The 22,682-nt window shown below is 37.0% G+C and overlaps 1 protein-coding gene across 3 annotated transcripts in view; it reads right to left on the minus strand.

Moving 5' to 3' along the window:
- Nucleotides 1–22,682, minus strand: part of GABRB1 (gamma-aminobutyric acid (GABA) A receptor, beta 1) — a 398,062-nt gene that overhangs the window by 83,489 nt on the left and 291,891 nt on the right. The gene's annotated exons all lie outside the window — the stretch shown is intronic.

Here is a 22,682-nt window from a genome sequence, read left to right on the forward strand (position 1 = left end):
GCCCAGTGTGTGATGTTCCCCTTCCCGAGTCCAAGTGATCTCATTGTTCAGTTCCCACCTATGAGTGAGAACATGCGGTGTTTGGGGATCCTCTTAACTTTTGCTCTCTGTTGTCATCTTAGCATAGTGCCTAGGGCCCACCCAGCCTATAAATACTTGCTGAATGGATTAATGAAATAATTCATCAGTTAACCAAACATTTCTGATTATTTGATGCCAATTCTAAAAACTATGTCTTCAAGAGAGAATATTCAATTGTTCGGGGAAGAGGGAAGACACATCAAACGTAGATTTTAATAGTGTAGATAAATGCCATCACTGAGCACTGAAAAACATTTTACAGACTGAGAATTTTATTTAAAAGAATGCCGCCAAGCATAGTGGCTCACACCTGTAATTCCAGCACCTTGGGAGGCCGAGGTGGGTGGATCACCTGAGGTCAGGAGTTCGAGACCAGCCTAGCCAACATGGTGAAACTCCGTCTCTACTAAAAATACAAAAATTAGCTGGGCGTGGTGGTGCGCATCTGTAATCCCAGCCACTTGGGAGGCTGAGGCATCAGTATCACTTGAACCTGGGAGGCAGAGGTTGCAGTGAGCTGAGACTGTGCCACAGCACTCTAGCCTGGGGGATGGAGAAAGACTCTGCCAAAACAAAACCAAACAAAGCAAAACAAAAAAACCTCAAAACAAAACAAAAAAATGCTATGTGCCAGTAACAGATTGATTGGAGATACCCCACTGACACTTAAGATTTTTTTTTAAATTTAAATCCAAGCATGAGTTACAGCACTTGTGTTGATATTCATTGCTGAATGCTACGGGATGGTCACATAAAAAAGGTTCAGTAAGTTTGATTTTGTAACCTAGTTATACATGACTTTCTATATGTTTTGATATTTCTTCCTCCAAACTAAAAACAATAACCTTTCAATATACAGGTCATCAGGACATTTTCATTACAAAAGCAGAAACCCAGCTTCTAGTACTCAACCATATAATATCATGATGGCACATGATGACATTATATGGTAAACCCTGTTTAGGAATCTTTTTATGCCCAAACACAGCTCCTTTCTCATATTCTACAACTAATTGTTGACCTGCCCCAGAGAAGACAGCAGGGAAGTTTTGAAGAGCACAGTATTGTGAACCCAACCATCAATTTCTCCATTAGCCAGGTCTAGCAGTATTCTGAATTGCTCACCTTTGCTACCACTCTTTGATATGTCATATCCAGAATTAGAATTTGATATGTCATATCCAGAATCTAGTGAGCACAGGTGTAATTTTCTGATATATACACGCCAGGCTGCACATTTCTGAGTCTCATTTTGCAGCCAGGGTCCATCAGTCATTCTCAGCCATTCTCTCAATCAGGACAGCTGACAGAATCCTCAGTGAGGTCATTATTTTTAGCTTTGGAACCGTTAGAAAGTCTGCAGGGGATTTTCACAGCATTCAACAAATTAGCAAAGGTCATCAAAACAAATCCACTTACTGAATTCACTGGCTTGAAATCCTATCAAACAAGTGCTGTCATATTAAATTAAAGAAATTTTTACTGGCAATATTTCTATAAAAAGGGTCAAACTGAATTGTGTTTAGATTTGGTTCATTGTTGCTGCATTTTAAAGTCACAAACCTTGATCCCAAACTGACTTGTCTCCTACCTGTACCTCACCGCCCACCAAAGTGGTGTGTGATTTTCTCCGCGTTTAAAAATTCCTCACTTCTCCTCCCTGTCTGTCCAAGTTCAAGTCCCATTTCCTCCAAATAGCCATTCCTAGATTCTCTAACCCTGTCTCAGATCTGTTTTCTGCTTGACCCAGAACATAATTTTTTTTTTAAGTTGAGTGGGGGTGACTTTAACCATACTATTTAGCCCTGCACAAGCGTATTAAACAGGATTCAGTTAGGTCCTTGCATTTTCACAGATGCCCTTAATGACACTTGTCTCTACTTCGCTGATTTTCCAAGCTTGTGGAGCATCCATCAGCCAGCATGATAGAATCTTCACACCACGCACTTTTGCCAAATATGAGAGCATTGAGGTCCATTTCCTTGCTTTCCATAGTGCCATAAATAATGTTTTGGAAGAAATACTTGAGGGTCAGGTAATTGATCCATTTCTCTACATACCCTGAATGGTGCCTTTCAAACAAGCCAGATCACAAGATTGTTAGATCCCTTTGTGACATCATTTTGGGTCTAATATGTTACTTTATGAATTATACTTTGGTGTTATACTAATGGACCACATTGATGGATTGTGTAAGAAAGAACTGGATAAAATTCAGGGCCCTCTTTCTGAATACCTACCGGAGAACTATTCCTCACACCTTATTAGGAAAAGCTGTACATCTTCTGAATAGTAAACTAGATTTTTATTTTATGGAAAATTTGAATCATAAGTTGTGTTTTATTTACTTCAGCCATTAGAAAACTAAGTGATAAAGCTGAGGTCTGTTTCTTTCAACTGTATGGTCTTTCAACTGTAATAACAGGTCTGGCTTTATTATTTTTTTATCCATAGTTTTCCTTTGTTTTAGTCACCATAATTGCTAATTTTAATCCTTTTGCATTGAAAGTATTTTTTTGCGGGGTGCCTCATGTCTTTTGTAGAATGAGACAGGTATTAAAAATAAATCCCTGATCTATTCCTTCAGTGAATTACAGAAATTCCAGTTTATGGACCATTATTTAGCAATGATTTATTTCTTGCCTTGGTGTTTAAGTAGTTTTAAGTTTCCACAACTAGGTTTTAAGCAGAAGGATGTGTTTAAAATTTTCCTTTCTAAAGACTGATTCAGATAGAGAAAAAAAGAAAAAATTAATAAAAAAAACAATAAAAACTTTTCTGCACCTCTCACATACTGACAGCATAGGATATGCTCACTGAATCTTTAAATCATACTCCTGCACACTAGTCTGCTTCTAAGCAACTAACCATATGAGTTTGACCTCAGTGCCATTGAGCTTCACAGGATTTCACTCTCTTCATCTCTATATGAGGGAGTTGACCTAAATAATCTTCAGTGTCCTCTCTGGTTCTAAAATTCTGTTATAGGTGCTTGCGTTCCCTAAAAGGATTTTTGCCAGGCATAGATCTTTTAGGGCAGATGTGACTTAATAAACTACTCATAGATATGAATGTGACCAGGTGACCTATTTATTGCAGGGGATGTTCATGAAAGGAAGAGCTCTGTCCAAAGGAGATTTGTTCATGTTTTCATTAAACAAAGAAAACAACATTTCCAGGCACTTTGGTTCGGAATTTAAGCCAAAAAACAATTATAAGTGGGGAAAAAATGATTAGAAGATCAGAGTTTTAAAAATTCTATAATTTCTTATATATCAAGTGTTGATTCTAGTTCTTTTAGTATAAAACAGGCAGTGTGATACTGTAGAAGAATACTAATTTGAGTGAAGACCTAACTTGCAGACCACCACTGGTCATTAATTAACTAGATAATTTATTGCCCTTTGTTGTGTTCCAGACTTTTCAGTAATGAAAAGAGAAAAATTACCTATCTTTACTTGCTAGATGTTTTATGAGGGTCAAACAAGACAATGCTAGAAAATATATTTCGATAAGTGCACAAGGCTATATAAACATTGTGAATTATTGTGATTAATTTCCAGAGAGCATGGCCACTGGTGTTGTGGGATCAAAACAGTGAATCAAGGAATGACATCTTACGACTTGGTGGGTATTTTGGATTGCTTTTATAACTGAACTGAATGATTTTGCAGTTGGTTATTAAAATTGCTAAAGTAATCTTAAACTCTTAATGCTCCCCAGTCTGTGAATGACTCAACAGCTTGTAAATTCCCCAAATTGCAAATTTAATGGAGGTGAGAATAAAGTCCTATCAATATGTGGGTGTCACAAGGGCTGAGTTCATGTCTGTTTTGTTCACTGCACATGAAAAGATCTTATCAAATATTTACTGACTCTATGGTTTGAAAGTTGAGTGAATGATGAGGTATCTTCCCTGGCTGTGTGGCTTGCTCCTGTGCTATGCCAGTCAAAGTATAAGATCCCAGGCTGTGCTTCAGCAGACTTACAAATAATGCAACATGAAATTCTGAGGTAACTTTGACATGCTTGTCTTAGATTGCTTGTGTCAACTTGGCATCGCTACCACAGCTATCATAGAAAAGATAGTGAAAAAATTTTTTTTCAGAATCTCCTTTCCCAGGTTTGAGTTTGCCAAAGAGATGTATTGGTATCTGCTATGGCCTGAGTGTTTGTGTTTACAGAAAATTTTTATATTGAAATCCTATTCCATGAGGCGATGACATTAGGAGGTTGGACTTTTGGTAGGTGACTAAATCATGAAGGCTCTTCCCTAGTGAATAGATTAATGCCCTATAGAAGAGACCCCAGAAATCCAGCTAATCCCTTCTGCCATGTGAGAGTACAGTGAAAAGATGTCTGACTGTGCAGGAAGTGGGCCCTCACTAGCAGCTGAATCTACTGGTGCTTTGATCTTGGACTGTAGAACTGTAAGAAATAAATTTCTTCTGTGTATAACCTACCCCATCTAAGGTATTATATTATACCAGCACAAATGGACTAAGACAGCACCAGATTTGGAACATGGTGGAGGACAGGCCATTATTTTCTGGAGGCAACTGCTGCCAGATGCATGGGCTGGTGTGAGATTCACAAAGACTTACTGGGGAGCATTTGAGTACCTCCAACTTGCTATAGAGACTGAGATAGTTGGTAGGAGCTTCCCCGAGATCCTTGAGTATTACAACACCTTCCTTGCTTGAGTGCTGCAGGCTGAAATTACCAAGGCTGGTTTCTCTGACCTGTGATCACCAGATTTTCCAAGCTTTGTGTAAGTTCTTAGCTCCCTATATTAAAACTTGTAACACCTCGAATATATTGAGTGACTCTTCTGTTTTCTTGACAAGACCTTAACTGGCAACAGAATGTCAAATGTTAAATTTTGGAATGTTAAGTTTCAACTAAATGCATTTATATACACAAAGTTATAGTTAGCACTTTCGGGGAAACTAGAATTCTTCTTGGCCACTTACTACGTAGTAAACTATGGCTTTTCAGTGTTCAGAAATACCCTTGAGACCTAAGAAAGTTAATTAAGTTTCCCAAAGTGGTGTGTGTGTGTGTGTGTGTGTGTGTGTGTGTATTTATTTATTTTTGCTTTATGAAAACAACCTGGTTCAATAGGGTAAAGTTTCCTACATTGGAAAGAACAGATTTTTAACTCATAGCCCATAATGTAGTCTGGGCTTCACCACTTTCTAACTGTATGTAATTGGCGAATTCATTTAACTTCTCATGGTCTTGGTGACTCCATCAGCATGATAGAACTAATAACTCTCTTACTTTTCCTATAGGTTGCTGTGGGACTAAAAAAAAATGTATAAAAGCATTTATCTCTCTCTCTTAACCACCCCCACCATATATGCACGCATATACTCACATAAATATGTCATTACTTTCTAGGTACTTGTTCATAATTGGTTGAATGCAGTAATTAATGGAGAGTAATACTCAATAAAAGTAACTTCCAGGGCACTGAAGCATCTTCTGCTCTCCCTAAGCCACAGTTCAGAATTGTTGAGTGTCTTTCTGGCACTGAATAGATCTTTCAACAGCTCAATGCCTGGTTTTCATGTCTATGAAATGTACACAGATGCTGTGGCTTACTTTCCTTAGTAGTGTTATTGACTTTTCATGACTTCCCTATCTAAAACAGAAAGTCTGTGTATAGCACATGCTCACAGACCACATACCGCTCAATCCCTCCACCTGGATTTTCTTTTCTTTATCACTCCTGCATTATATTTCCTACAGTTTTGATTATTTTATACTTGCCTATAATAGATAATCAGGTACATTAGAGCTGGGGCTTGTTTTACCTAGAATAGTTCATGACACATGGTAAAGAGTCTAGAAACTTTGTGGGTGAATAAATAGATTTATGAGTATCTGAATTATTAACCAAGACTTTTTTAGCATTCTGTTTGATTCCCCAAAGTATTAGTTAGGAACTAAGCTGTTAAATCTACAAATTGAAATTTTTGGAAAATATACCAAAGCATCTGCCCCCAACTCCCATTTTCCTTCCTTAACAAAATGGAAGATTTATCTAGAATTGTGTATGACGTAGAGTTGTTCAATGCAACAAATAGTGGGTATTTCTTTCCTGGGAATTAGGAAGAGGAACTGTGAGCTAAATTCCTTGTCACATCACCTCCTTTTCTACCAAGCAGGCTGAACAATCATCTGCATGGTGCTTCGTAGAACACACAAAAGAATGTTGAAAAGTTGTCTGCTTAGCAATGAGGTACACAGGGACAAGCTAAAACTAGTGGCTGTATTAATATTTAACCTGCCAGTAATAGGGAGAAATATGTGTCTTCAGAGTCTTTTCAAGTGATCACAAGTTAGCCTAAAAGGAATTGAATCACTAGCCTGTGGACTTCACAAAAAAAAGCACATTGGAATTTAATGCTTAGTTAAAATATTAGCGAAAGGTTTCTCTAGTTACTGGTCAATGATCTATTTTCTAATTTTCTAAAACACTTGAGAATGGCGTGGTGCATCTGTAAAAATGCTACTTTGGGAATGTAAGCTTTTGAGGGACTAGGATGTAGTCATCTTGTCATCCTAAAAGTACTGACGGTGTCAGAAATGGCATGTGCACAATGAACACTTGCAAGATGAAAGAATCAGAAACATCTGGGAACTTAGATAAATACAGCCAGGAAGAGCGAGACAAGTAGCACTTTGTCATCAGTCGGCTCCAGAGCAAAGGAGAAGAGAGCTTTGATTTGATTGGTGATGTACAGAAAGATCAGCTTTCTAGGTGAAAGCCAAGAGATATGGGAGAAAAAGGCTAGAATTGAAGAGGGGAAAGTGATGACGACATTGACAGCAGCAGTGGCAATAATCACAGTGATGACAAGTGTGAGAGAACTGAAGATCAGGAGCACTCGCAATGTTACAGAAGTTGAAGCCGCTCAGAATTCTGGGGGAAGCAAATAGCTGATTACTCTGTACTTTCATGATAGTTGTTACCCCCATTTATTGAGTAGTTAAAATGCGGTAAGCACTGTACCGGGCACTTTACATGATATTTTAATGACATCCCATAAGGATATATATTTATATATATATACACTTTTTTCTTTTTGAGACAGAGTCTGACTCTGTCGCCCTGGCTGGAGTGCGGTGGCATGATCTTGGCTCACTACAACCTCTGCTTCCCAGATTCAAGCAATTCTCCTGCCTCAGCCTCCCAAGTAACTGGGATTACACATGCGTGCCATGAAACCTCACTGATTTGGTATTTTTAGTAGAGACGGGGTTTCACCATGCTTGCCAGGTTGGTCTCAAACTCCTGACCTCAAGTGATCCACCTGCCTCAGCCTCCCAAAGTGCTGGAATTATAGGTGTGAACCACTGCATCCGGCCGGATCTATACGTTCTTTATTCTGTCTTTAGCTCTTAGCCCTCCATGATTCCAAAACCCTCCTTTATGCCCACTGAAGCACACAGTCCATCAAAAGTAAAATCCCCCTATTCTCAGTGCTCTCATCCTCACCACCTCCTCTTATCAAAACCTTGCTCTCTCTTACGAACATAGCTTACCCAACAGCTCTCTCAAGTCCTTGCTGCTCTTTCTCCTACATCCCTGGTATTAAGCCTGGAAGTTATATCTAGTGACTCTGTTTCATTTTCTTTTTTGGGGAGTGGGGGAATGGAGTCTTGCTCTGTCACCTAGGCTGGAGTGCAATGGTGTGATTTCAGCTCGCTGCAACCTCTGCCTCCCGGGTTCAAGTGACTCTTTGTTTCGTTTTGTCCCTTACAGACTATTCTCCCTCACTCCTTCCTAAATTTGAATCTTATGTCATCTTATTGCTGTTGTCATCTGCCAATCCAAGGTTAATTAATCTCCTTTTTCTACGTTTGGCTTCTATTTCAACTTCAAACTCCTGTCTTAGTTCTTTGTGACTCCAATATACATGTGGATTATTTTTCTATACACCAGACTTTAAATTCCTTTGTCTCTGCAATGATCATTTCCTCCATTTTACCTCACCACTCACTCCCATCTCTAGACCTTGTTATGACCAATAACTGTATCACTTCCAACTGGCTGTTTCTTATCCCCCTCATAACTGTAATTGTCTCCTGGTCTAGCTTCCATCCACTCCATTTAGACTTTCACTCCCAGCACTCCGTGTTGCTAAATCCAATTGTCAGTTATCAGTTGTCATCCAACTTGCACTATCAGGGACATTTGTCCTAGGCGATCACTTCTTTTTCTAGAACATTTTTTTTTTAACCTTGATTTCCAGCGTACCCTTCTCTCCTAGGTTTTCTGCTACCTCACTGTCATCTCTTTTAGTTTGCAGATTTGGCTCTGTCACTTACTAGGTATGAACATGGGCAAGTTAGCTATTCCCATAGTGTCTCGGCTTCTTCGTTGGTAAATGATAACAACACTTCCTCCTTGAAAAAATGGGAATGGTGGCACCTATTGGTAGTCATGGTTGAGATTAAATGGTATATTATTTATAATGTGCTTGTACATAATCATTGCCATGCTTGTGTTTTCTATTATCTCCCCAACTTCTAGCACTGATTTGACCAAGACTAAGCACTTGGACCTCTTCTTGACGTATACTAATTACCTCAAAAATGCCATTCAGATTCATGGGTTTAAATATGTCCATAAGATCATGACTTGTAAATTTGTATTTCCAGATAGAATCTCTCCTTTGAATTCTAGACTTAGATTTTCACTTGATATCACCACTTAAATGTCTAACTGATGATGTAAATTTAAAATGGTAAACACTGATCTGGGCTCTACTTGCAGCTTTCTTCCATTTGGTCGATGGCATTTTCTCAGAGCTTTGATTTAGAAAGATCAGTTTACTTCTAAGTGTAGACCTTGAATGTCTAAAACAGAACTTATCACAAAAAGATGTTTCCCATGTGAATTCAGTCAGAGTAATGCATAAGTCTCAGAGCTGGTGTCCAGTGTCATCTTTGCCAGGCTTAAATCTTCTGTATTCATGCCTCCAAATATACTTAGCATATATCTCACCTTGACCTACTCTTGGATTGCCCTTCTCATGGTCTTTGTGGCATGTGGACATGATATCTGAGATTGAATCTAAGCATGTTTTTGCTTTAGTTTTGCTAGTCTAGTCACATTATCATTGTAGTATTATTATTCATCCTTATATGGAACAAAAGAGAATTTTCAATGTTTGTTGTGCATGAAATTCTCTTCAAAGTAAAACTTTAAGAGTAACATTGTAATCTGGTGTCAAGCTAGCAGAATAATACTTCTTAAACTTCATGAAACTAGGAAGAAAATTTAGATTTATTGTAACTGTACATACTGGTCAGGAAGCTGTGAAAATGTAGCAGAATCAGGCTTGTTCCTTTAATTACACAACTAGATGAACAATTCGAAGGAAATAATCAGACGTACAACAGGGAGATGATTGCATTTGTTGGGGCAAATGGGAGGACGCTTCCGAATATTTCCAATCTAAAATCAGAGGACAATTATGTAACATACCTTCTCTCTACATATAACATGTACAAATTCAAAGAGGAAGATATAAAATAATGGCAACAACAATGAGACTAAGGGAGTTCATGCAGAAAACACTTATAACTCGATAACTGGATACTGAGTGAATGCACGTTCCCTGTGAGAACCTATCATTACTGCAGACAGGATGGAGGAAGGTAATGAGGAGGTAGACATTCAGGATCTGGACCATTGCTGAGACCTTGAAGCTCACAATTCATGCTAAAACAATTACTGATTCCTGGTAAAGAGACTAGGTTACTTAAAATGAGAATTATGCCAGAAAAACACCTATGTCCTAAGTTGTAAAAATATGCCTAATGACTAAGATGGACTTTTCTACTGTTGATACATTAATTATATAGAGAGGTGGTTCATCACTCTGCCCAGGAAGATACTTACAAAATGATAGGTTTTCAGGTCACTAGGAAGATCAAAGTATCTGCCTTCAATTCATGCGAAGCTAGAGCTTTAATACATCGTGAGAAATGCTCACAGTTATGACCTTGAATCATCACAAAAGGATAAAAGCTTTTCAGAATTCTGTGTTGAGAAAGATTTACATCAAAAATAGTTAAAATAAGGTCTGGAAAACTTGTGCTCTCCAGAATGACTCATTAAATTGCAGACCTCTAGATAGCGGAGGTGTAAACTATGTGCTCCTTCCACTAAAAAACCTCTAGTTTCTGGATGCAGAGTCAAATAAAATAAAATATAGTGATTAATTTTTTTCTTTGTTAAAATAAGTCCTTTCTACATAGAAATATTCACCCAAATATTATTTTTAATGTAGGATTAGGAGTATTAATAAAATACTATATTTCTGGAAGTCCTCCACATGTGAGAAATGCCAGGAATGTTACTTAACAAAATTTGCTGTTCAGATATATGTATCTCAGGTAATTTGAAAATGATTTTGCTGTCTCGGTTTATTTAAAACTCAAACTCTCTGATTCAAGGGCTGAGCAAACTGTGTGAAAAAAAGGCTTTTAGCTAACCATTTAAATCACGTTAGGAAGCAAACAGGCTGGGAAAGTAGATTGAGGAGGACAGGTGAGACAGGCTTTTTAAAATTTTTCTTAAAATTATCGATGTATTGATGTATTTATGTATCTATACTGACTCCAGATTTTTACTACTTAAAGTTGAGTCCATCTACCAACAGCATTAGCATCATCTGGGAAATGTTTGAAATACAGACTCTCAAGCCCCAGCTCAGGCTCACTAACTCAGAATCTGATTTTAACAAGACCCTGAATGTTCAACAAACACTGCAAGGAGCATCTCACACAGGTTGTGTGATTCTGCTCTGATAGTGTCTAAGATGACAGCAGGCAAGCCCTTGGCTCTATTCAGTGAAATTTTTTTCTCTGCATTGTAGATCCACATAATCTAAATCCTGGGAATACAATTGATTTGGAATCAATGCAATAACGTACTAGGAGTTTTCTGAGAAATCTACCATTTTACACAATCAAATGAGTACAGTCAGTATCTATAGGGCACAGTGTGGTGGGATGAAGATTAACACACAGAAATTATTCTTATATAACGTTTTATGTTTGAAAGAAATAGACTGTGCTTGATTTCAGTTTGACAAGCTATTTCTTTCTTTCTTTCTTTTTTTTTTTGAGATGGAGTTTCACTCTTGTTGCCCAGGCTGGAGTGCAATGCACGATCTTGGCTCACTGCAACCTCTGTTTCCTGGGTTCAAGTGATTCTCCTGCCTCAGTCTCCTGAGTGGCTGGGATTACAGGTGCATGTCATCACGCCTGGCTAATTTTTGTATTTTTAGTAGAGATTGGGTTTCACCATGTTGGCCAGGCTGATTGTGAACTCCTGACCTCAGGTGATCCACCCGCCTCAGTCTCCCAAAGTGCTGGGATTACAGGTATGAGCCACTGCGCCTGGCCTGAGAAGCTATTCTTATAAAAAATGTTGTATATTCATTCAAGCACACATTTTAGCTCGCTTTATTTCTTTGACATGATAGAGAATGCTGCTAAAATGGCTGATGACCATGTGTCTCCCAAGTATAGATAACTCCCCTTTCCATAGCATCATTATTCAAATTAATGTTTATTGGTCACATTCATATTAATATGTGGTGTGTGTACATATATGGTTTTAAATATATATTTACATATTTTTAAATATATATAAATATAAACATATATTTTTATATATGGGTTTTAAAAATAGGTTAGCATCCTGTAACAACTTGACTTCTTATTACATAGATTTGAATATCAAGCTGGAGCACTTAATTCTAATATAAGGCAGGAGGCATTGGTCCACCTATTTCAAGGCATGCCCTTTGGAGAGAAAAAATGGAGCCGTCTGCCATTTTTAAAGAAAGAATAAAAGAAAGAATAGTTTACAATCTTTCCTTTGATCATTTCAGTGATTTCTTTCTTTGAAAATCATGTTATTTTCTGTTCTTTGCTGTATTTTATTTCATTTCTATGTTTCTATTCTGCTTTTTATTTTAAGAACTGGGTCTATTAAAAGAGGATGTTAAAGAAAAACAGAAGAGGAAAAAAAATCAATTCATGGCAGCCTTAGAGCAGTGGCTGTCAAATGTGGCTGCATATTGGAATCAACTTGGAAGCTTAAAAAATGCTTGTGCTAGGACCCACGTTCCACAAATGCTATTGGTCTGGGGTGGGGCATAGTATCAATAGTTTTTAAAAGCTCCCTTTAAAAACCTTTGATCTTAAAGATGAGAATAATGCAACTTAAATGTGGAAATTGACACCTATATGGAAACTAAATTGTATCCATGTTTCATGATTCCTATGTGGATGCGGTTCATAGCAAATTCAAGACCTCTCATAAGAATATGTCCATTTCCAAAGTTGTAGATGTTAATGCATCTATATGAATAATATATTGACTTTAAATACAGTGCCTGTTGCACTATAATTATGAATAATAAATGGTCTTTGAAACTGCAGCACCATTGTTGTCAGGCCCAGCCCCACACGGATGTGATTTGGGGGAATAGTATTGGTAGCCACTTAGAAGAGAAAGGGTTTCTGGCCATTGTGTGATCTATTGCATTTACAGAAGTGATTTGGTAAAATAATTGTTATTCTAAAAGTATATCAATATTCAGTTTAGTGGCAAGAATGTCAAAAATAAAGCCTACTTAAGAACTGAATTGGGAAGATTCAGTGACAGAGAAGGACCAATTAAAATGTGCTTTCTTTGCAGGCGTTTGCTTCCTGTCCATATAGAGTACACCTAAAACCACCCAACTCACACCCAGTAGGGAAGCTAGAAAAAAAGATTTTGTGAAGACAGTATTGAGAAGTAAGTTTTCTCAAGAGAATATAAGGGCTAAATTGCAGACTTGCCAGTCAGATTGCCTGAGTTCAAATCTCATTCAAACCTCTAGAGTTTTTTGTCTTGAAGGTAGTTACTACCTTGACGCTTTGATTTTCTTCTTGTGAGAGGAATCAGTGGGGAATCTAGAAAGTGCCTGGGCCATTAATAAACATTAGATATTGTTATTATCAAGTTTGGATCTCAAGTGAATCAAAGTTCCTTAGTTCAGCAAGGGTGTCCAGTATTAGAAGATCAAAGTTCCTTTTAAAAATGTGTCTTTGTTTGGTTATTTCCTAAAAGCTTTAGATTTTTAAAAATGAGCTTTATTTTACACTTCCTCTTTGGAATCTAGATGCAAAATTGTCATCCATCATAATACCAATGGAAGAACAAACGTACAGAAATTTAAATCTGTAAATCTGAGATTTCCTCATCAATCTACACAGCCACTTGCCCATGGATGGAAAATAAACTGTCTGTAGTATAGAAGTGAACAACTCTAAGGCTAACTTTATAGTCAAGTTGATAGAAAAACTAATTTTCATAGAAGGAACTCCATTCCCCCACTGACTTTTATTTTATAACTTTGAAAGATCAGATACTTTTCAGAGAGAGTGCTTTTTCACAGTTTCAAAGAAGCAGGCTGGAAAAAGGAATAAATTAATTCCGAAAAAATATTCCCTTCCTCTCTACACCCACCCCTCTGCTCATCAAAAAAAGCTACAGGCACTAAAATTCATTAACATTTCTATGAACATAAATGTGAAATATTCATTTTCATTAAGTAGTCTACTGAATATGGCAAAATCAGATTTATCTAAGGAGATATCCAATGCTGCTAATTTCCTTGACAATGGGGACATAAAGCAAAGGAAGTCATGAATCATTCATGAAGTTCAATTTACTTGTTATTTTTGGTGTTTTGCATCCATGAATAGAAAGTGTGCAGCATGTTGTAGATGCTGGTTTTACATTATTTCAGATCAGAACTAATGATTTGGCAGGCAGCAATAAAGTAAGAATGGTTTAAAGGCTTTTGCCTGTAATTGTCCTATATTTCATATTTTCCTTGTGAGCATTTACATATTTATATATTCATATTTTTTCTTATATTCTAATATCTTTTATAAATCATAATCACTTTAGAATTAATATTTTAGATAGGCACAGAAAACAATGTATTAGTGATGCAACTAAATTTAGTGAACTCCCCAGCAGTCCAGATTTTGAGGCTAAAAGAGACCTTGAAGTTTATAAAATTAAACTGGCCTCTCAGTGAGGAATGTCTTCTGTATTATTTCTGGTATGTGGCCATTTCTAATTAGTTGAAATGTCTCTGTGGTAGGGGAAGTTCTTTCTTAAGCAGGGACATACTTCATGAATGAACACTGCTGCTCATCAGAGAGTCTCTTAATTTCTAAAGCTACCTTCCTGCAGCTTCTGACTATTGTCTACTTGTTGCTGCTATATCACCAGCACTTAGTAGTACAAAGAGCCACATGTTGCTACTTAAGAAGTGCTAGTTGAATTAAATGGAATTAAGTGGTTCAAATCTAGCATTTCTGGATGTGCTGGTTAACTTTATGTGTCAACTTGACTGGACAACAAGGTGTCCAGTAGTCAAACATTATTCTGGGTATTCCTGTGGGGGTGTTTTTGGAGGAGATTAACATTTAAATCAGTAGACTGAATAAAGCAGCTTGCCCCCCACAACGTGGGTGGGCATCATTCAACCAGTTGAAGGCCTGAGTAGAACAAATAAACTGACCCTCCCCTGAGTAGGAGAGAATTCCTCCTGTCTGACTACCCTGAAACTGGTACATCAGGTTTTTTCCTGCTTTTGGACTCAGATGGAAACATCAGTACTTCCTGGGTCTTGAGTTCTGGTTCTCAAGCCTTTGGATTGGGACTGGAAATACACCATCGGCGCTCTAGTTGGCTGACTCACTCTGTAGATCTTGAGATTGTCAGCCTCCATAACTGCATGAGCCAATTCCTCATAATAAATCTCTCTTTCTCTCTTTCTTATTTCTCACTCTGTCTCTCTATATAGATATATATCTTATCTGTACTTTGTCTATCTTTTTCTCTCTATATATATATCTATATACATGTATTGCTATATAATATATACTATTATATATGTAATGGTATTGATAGCCATGTATCATATATATGATATCTATAGAAAGAGATAAGATATATATAGATTTTATATATATCATATACCAATATTTATATGTATATATGTAGGATATATATATATAGAGAGAGAGAGGAAATAGTATTGGTAGCCATTTAGAATAGAAAGGCTTCTATTCTAAATATATATATATTTCTAAATATATATATTTCTAAGAATATGTAAATATATATTCTTTATATACTCTATGTATTCCATATATATGTATATGCTATACATGTCCTATTGGCTTCATTGGCTGTATTTTATATAAAATTATATATTTTATGTTATACATTATATATTTTATTTTATATAAAATACAGCCAATAGGATATGTTTAGCCTATTTCTCTGAAGAACTATGAATAACACACTGGGCAACTCTGAACACAGTTTCATCTGCTATATGATAGCACATTAAAACATTCCGAATGTCTGCTATGCTTCCTTATATTTGTCTTACAGATAACTTGTTCTCCTCCTTCTGAATGAAATTACCTTAAAATGGCATTAAGAACTGGACATAATTCTCCAGATGTGACCATTCAAGGGCAGACTTTTATAGAACTACTCATGTCTTATGTCTGAAAACTATACTTTAAAAATTTTATTTCCAGTTGTTAATGTGGTGCTGTACTTAAATAAAACTTAATATTTCACTTCTGCAAACCTCCCATTTTCTCAGAACATTTTCCATATCTAAGCTAGGCCATTTTATAACACCAGGTGGACAGATATTTCTTATCACATGTTATTTTTGTAGACAAGAAAATAGTTTTATTTTGGAAATAATTAAATATCACTATCACTTTACATTCTGTGCACATGTTGTTACTATCAAGATATTTAAATTAAGACAATGACAATCTTCTGAGAGTTAAACAGATAAATTAAGTGGATAGTTCATTAAATTAAATACATATGACAAGGCCTAGGTTAAAAGTTACCAAACCATTTTTTAAAACAAGAAACTAGTATAAAAGTAACCAGGTATCACTAAGTGTTACCTTTGTCTGAAAACTTCGTGGTAATGTAAGTAGGAAGAACATAGTTAATGCCTTATGATGAAACAACAACAAAAATCATCGTTTCATTACCTTTACCACCCTTCAAAATTCCTAAAGTAATTTAAATGTTAGATCTTTCCTTATCTGGCTGTTGGTTGACACTTATATAATTTTTGAAATAGATTTTTTTTTTTTTAAGAGATCTTACTCTTTTTTTCTATTAAGTGATACGGTTTCACTATGTTGCCCAGGCTAGACTCAAACTCCTGGAGTCAAGTGATCCTCCCAGCTCAACCTCCCAGATAGTTGGAACTACAGGCCCATGCCATTGTGCCCAGCTGAGATGGTCTTAAAACATGAATATAAAATTATACAAATGAAAGATTGTATGAAGTATATAAATGAAATAATATTTTATTGCAAGTAAAAAAATCCTCCTTAAATCTCATTTGAAAAAATTAAACTAGACTTATCTTCTAAAAGTCAAATGACTTGAAAAGTTTGAAGCCAAGAAATTTAGCACACATTCACTACACAAATATTTATTTTCAGATACTAGACTAGGTTTAATGATTGAATGGTGAGCAAAACAATGATCCCTTCCCTCATAGAAGTTTGTAATCTACAGGGGAAATAAACAACAAGCATGGAAACAAATACTACTATGATATGGATGTCTCAGTTCATTTGGATAGCTATGACAAAATGCCATAAACTGGGTAATTTATGAACAACAGCCATTTATTTATCGTAGTTCTATAGACTGGGAAGTCTAAGATCAACGTACTGGCAGATTTTAGTGTCTGGTGAGGGCCCACTTTCTGGTTCATAAATGGTACCTTCCAGGTGTGTCCTCATACAGTGGAAGGGGCAAGGTAGATATCAGGGCTTCTTTTATAAGAGCACTGCAGTAGTTTTTCCTTATCTTCAGGGGATATATTCCAAGACCCTCAGTAGAAACATGAAATTGCAAATAGTACCAAGCCCTACATATACTATGTTTTTTCTACCTGTACATGTCTATGATAAAGTTTAATTTGTAAATTAGGCACAGTATGAGATTAACAAAAATTAATAATGAAATGGAACAGTTATAGAAATATAATGTAATAAAAGTTACATGAATGTGATCTCTCTCACTGAAAATATCCTATTGTACTGTCCTCACCCTTCTTCTTGTAATGTGAGATGACACAGTGCCTGTATGATGAAGTAAAATGAGGTGAATGACATAGGCATTGTGACATAGCTTTTGGTTACCATTGATCTTCTGAAAATATATCAAAGGGAGCATCATCTGCTTTGGGTGATCCTGGATCATCAAGCCATGATGACATCAGTGGCTGGATGCCAGGAGCAGATGGTGTCAATGATATAGGCAGTATAGATAGCATATACATGTGGATACACTGGATAGAGGGATGATTTATGTCCCAGCCAGGACAGAGCAGGATGGTGGGAGATTTCATCATGCTACAATCAAGGGTATAATTTAAAACTGATGAATGTTTATTTCTGGAATTTTCCACTTAATATTTTCAGGCAAAAAGCAAAACTGTAAATAAGTGGGGACTACCATTATCCCATTCATGAGGACTCTGCTCTCGTGATCTAATCACCTCCAAAAGACACATTTCTTAATATCATTATATTGGGGGTTAGGTTTCAACATATGAATTTTGGTGGGATACAAACTTTCAGACAATAGCAATGGGAAACTAAAAAGAATTTTGAAAGAGAATAACTACTGGTTCCTAACTTAGATTGGAGGAGTCTTAAGAAAGCCTCGTATCAAAGGTGGCATGTGAGATGAGGACTGAAGGATGAGAAGAGGAAGCCTAAAGAACTATGGTTGGGAAAAGCATTTCAGCCAGAAGAAATGAGCAAATTATTATGATGGGATAAGAGAAAATATGGTCTGCCAGAAACAAAGTCTCTGGTGCCGGAGTAATGTATACAGTAAGGGGAAAATGGTGACAGATGGGATTCAAGATAATGAGGAAGGTCAAGTCACACAAGAGCTTGAAGATCAAGTTAAGAAGAGTGGACAGTTTTACCAGTGCAGTGGGAAGTCTTTTTTTTTTTTTTTTTTTTTCTGAGATGGAGTCTCAGGCTGTCCCTCAAGCTGGAGTGCAATGGTGCCATCTTGGCTCATTGCTGCATCTGCCTCCCAGGTTCAAGCAATTCCCCTGCCTCAGCCTCCCGAGTAGCTGGGATTATAGGTGTGTGCTGCCATGCCCTGCTAATTTTTGTATCATTAGTAGAGTCGGGGTTTCACCATGTTGGCCAGGCTGGTCTTGAACTCCTGACCTTGTGATCTGCCTGCCTTGGCATCTCAAAGTGTTGGGGTTACAGACATGAGCCACGGCAACCAGCCTGAATATTTTAAAGCAGAGAAATAATATGATCCAATTTACATCTTGCAAAGATCACTGTGGCTGCTGGGCAGAAATTGGGTTAGATGGAGTCAAAAGTGAAAGCAAGAAGACTGTAAAAGGCAGCTACAATGGTCCAGGTAAAATGTAATGATAGTGTGGAAAAGACTGGTGGCAATAGGGCAGGGGAGAAATGGACGGGCCTGATAAATATTTTGCAGGTAGAATAGATGGTACTTGGTAATAGAACGGATCAGCGGAGTTTGAGAGAAATGAAACTGTTAACAATTAATCCCAGGATTATGGTCGGATAGTGAGATTAAAGTGACAGAGGAAGAAATTCATTTGAAAGGGAAAAATCAAGAATAAAGTTTTGAGCAAATGAAACTCAAGCTGCCTTTGAAACATCAAAACAGACATGCCAAGAAGAGTGCTAGTACATCAATCTGGGGCTCAGAAGAGATCTCAGTTGGGGATATAAATTTGAGAGCCACAGCATAAGATTGAATGTAAAGAGGTCCTTTGTGACCTTTCTGAGAACAGTTTTAGCAGAGGTGGGAGATGGGTAGGCAGGTGCCAGATTGCAGTGGGTTGAGAGGAAGTTGAGGCAATAGACAACAGATATAGATTATCCTTTCAAGTACTTTGGAGAAAAAGAAAGAGATTAGGAAAAAGCTTCAGGGAAATGTGGGGATAGAATGTAGGTGTTTTAAGATGAGAAGAGTTTTCAACTTGTTTACAAGCTGTGAGAAAAGAGGTAGACAGGGCAGGACTGAGGATCTGAGAGATCAGGGGTGAGGTGTGTGTGTGGACCAGACATAATCAATTTCCAGAGGAGGAAGAAAGAGATGGAATTCTAAGCACAGCGGGCAGGGCCAGCCTAAGAAAGAAATAGAAACACACCTTCCTGTGAAATACAGAGAACTAACTTGGAATAGTGGTGAAGAATAAGGAAGTTTAAAGAAGATGAGTGAAAATGAGAGATTTCAGGCCTGAAATGGCTTTTTCTTTTATTATTATCATTTTGGTGTGGTGAGGTGACAACATCTACTGTAAATGAGTGGATGAGATTAGAGTCCGGATCTTTTTTAATCTGCGCTTCCTGATTCCTTCATGATTATTATCCCAAGCCCTTTCCATATCTCCATGAAGCTTGTGTCTATCAAGCCTTCACATGATACTGTTATTGATTTCAAATTCCAAATATTCCTTAGACTAAATTCCTTGATTGATTTTTTTATATGTCATTGACTCATTTTATAGCATCCCAGGGCTACAGAGCTATTAATCTGCTCCAAGTTCAAGCAAACTTTCAATTTAACAAGTCTTTATGACTTTTTCAATTATACTTGATTAGATGACATCAAGTTAAGCAAAACATCTTTAATTTGTCTCAGAGGACCTAACCAAGGAAAACATTTTGCCAGCCTTGAGATTGTGATGGGAGAACATGCAAACTCGTGAATTTTGTAATGCAGGCAAAGTTTCCACTCTGTTGGTCACAAACATGATTGGTTCAATCTTACATCAGTGGGATGTCTACTTGATCATTCTTATTTCCCAGCTGACACTAGAGCCTCTCATTTGTGATTACTTTAAGGCTCAGTATAGTCTTGATACACTGTCAAGTCAGAGAGAGCTGTTTTAGAAGATAGCACTTTTTTTGTGAAAAGTTAAAAACTAAATGAATATAAGTCTATAATCTCAGCACTTTGGGAGGCCGAGATGGTGGATCACGAGGTCAGGAGATCGAGACCATCCTGGCTAACGCGGTAAAACTCCATCTCTACTAAAAAATGCAAAAAACTAGCCGGGCGAGGTGGTGGGCGCCTGTAGTCCCAGCTACTCGGGAGACTGAGGCAGGAGAATGGCGTAAACCCGAGAGGCGGAGCTTGCAGTGAGATGAGATCCGGCCACCGCACCCCAGCCTGGGCGACAGAGTGAGACTCCGTCTCAAAAAACAAACAAACAAACAAACAAACTAGATGAATAATCTATTCAGTATTTATTAAAACTTAGCAACATATTGATTCTGTACTTAGGTAGAAACAAGCAAAGCTCATTCAAACTCCACATTGGCATATGCTAATTCACTGCTTAAAATTATTATTCTTAACATTTAGGAACTCTACATTGGTTTATCTATTGTTAATAGGGATTCATTTTAAGTAAAATGTTGAAGTTAAATTATGCTGTCATCAGAAGCTTCTTCTTTTTTTTAAGGGTCACATCAATAGAATCAAGGCCTGCCTGGTTTCCTGCATCCATAAGCTACCTTCTCCCTGTAGCTGCAATTGTTTGACCCTTGAACTAAAAGCTAAATTCAGCTTCTGGGATCTAAACTGAAATTTATCAGGGATAGTTTAGGAAATACAGACCAGTCTTTGGTTGATTCAGCATTTCCTACCTAGCCAAGAGTGTTTCCAGTTAATGCTATACTTCTAATTATTATTATTATTATTGTTGTTGTTGTTTTGAAGTGGAGTCTCACTCTGTCACACAGGCTGGAGTGCAGTGGCATGATCACAGCTCACTGCAACCTCTGCCTCCCGGGTTCAAGCAATTATCCTGTCTCAGCCTCCTGAGTAACTGATACTATAGGTGCATGCCACCACGCCTGGCTACTTTTTGTATTTTTAGTAGAGATGGGGTTTCACCATATTTGTCAGGCTGGTCTCGAACTCCTGACCTCAGGTGATCCACCCTTCTTGGTCTTCTAAAGTGCTAGAATTACAGGCGTGAGCCACCGTGACCAACCTACACTTCTAATTATTGATGCTATGCTCCCTTACTCACCTGATTCAGGATTCCATGATGAAGAGAACACTTGGGCTTGAATTCTTACTCCATTACTTTTTTACTCCATTACTTTTTTTGCCCTGTGACTCTGGGTAAGTTATTTTACTTCTCTGAGCCTCAAGTATATCATCTCTCAAGTGTTGTTACAAATACTTATGTCACAGAGGTGTTATAAAATACCCAGCTTTAGTTATGCAAATTTTTCTCCTAAGTTCCTGCCTCTGTACACTCCTCATTATCCAAGTTCTTACAGTCAAGAGTTTTTGCTTTGTTTTAGGTAAGTATCTTTAGGGATTGTAGTTCTGTGACCAACAGTTGGATCACTTTGACGATAATTACCATCTTTTCAAATTTATACATATTAGCTTATTTTAGAGTCTCAGTTACTGTGTTAAACTGTATGTCCAGACAACTAGTTGCATCTTGCTCAACTGCCTCAATGATTGTCATATGTCTGAGTCACCACCTATTGCCTGACATCATATTTGCTGATTACTTTGGGCTATCTGGGTGCCTGGGCTTTCCCCATCCCTTCCCCACAAAAATTACATTTAATTTCTGCTTCATTTATAGTTTTGATCATTATATGTTATATTAAATGGACTTAAAGTCATCTATTTTTAATATGAATAAATAAATCTTCAAACTTACAGAAAAATGTCAACCTATAATAGAAAAACTTGGTATCCATTGTAAATAAAGTATGTGTTTTGGGAGAAAGTGTTGATAATTTTAGAACTTACAATTTAAAACACAGAATCAATTTCAAGTATTTGTCAAAATTCATTGCTCCTTTAAGCAAACGACACAATTCATAAGGTCTTGGAATTTCAAGAGGTTGCTGTATGTTAATATTCTCCAGCTGAAGCCAAGGTAAAAAATCAGAAAGTCAATGGAAGAGTGGTCAAGGGTAAAAAACAACTAATATGTATGGGCAACCCATGAGTTATCCTTCTCTTTCTATATCAGTTCCAAAAGTAACGATTTACTTGTTGAACTAATGTTCTGCCTTATTTATAAAATGTTATTAGCTATTAGTGTATGATTGAGTTTACATAGTTCATTCCTGTGGTTTGAATGTGGTCATTTTTGGCATCTGAACCAAAAGTTACCATCAATACTTTATATATATAAACACCTTTCAATACTTAGTAACTTCTTTATATAATGAGATTTAAAATTAGAATATTGATTAGAGACTTATTCATGAATTTTCTTGTTCATTCTAGGTTTTGGTGGTAGTAGGTCAATGTCTATATTTAAACTTGTAATTGCATCTACATAAACACCTTCATCTATTTCTATGTATACAGTGGAACTAGAAGATTAATGTAATTGCTTCGTGATGAGACACTGGGGAAATACATTCATTCTTCAACAATACTATAG

The sequence above is a fragment of the Colobus angolensis genome, unplaced genomic scaffold (assembly GCF_000951035.1).
Source record: "Colobus angolensis palliatus isolate OR3802 unplaced genomic scaffold, Cang.pa_1.0 Scaffold71, whole genome shotgun sequence".
Taxonomy (NCBI): Eukaryota; Metazoa; Chordata; class Mammalia; order Primates; family Cercopithecidae; genus Colobus; species Colobus angolensis.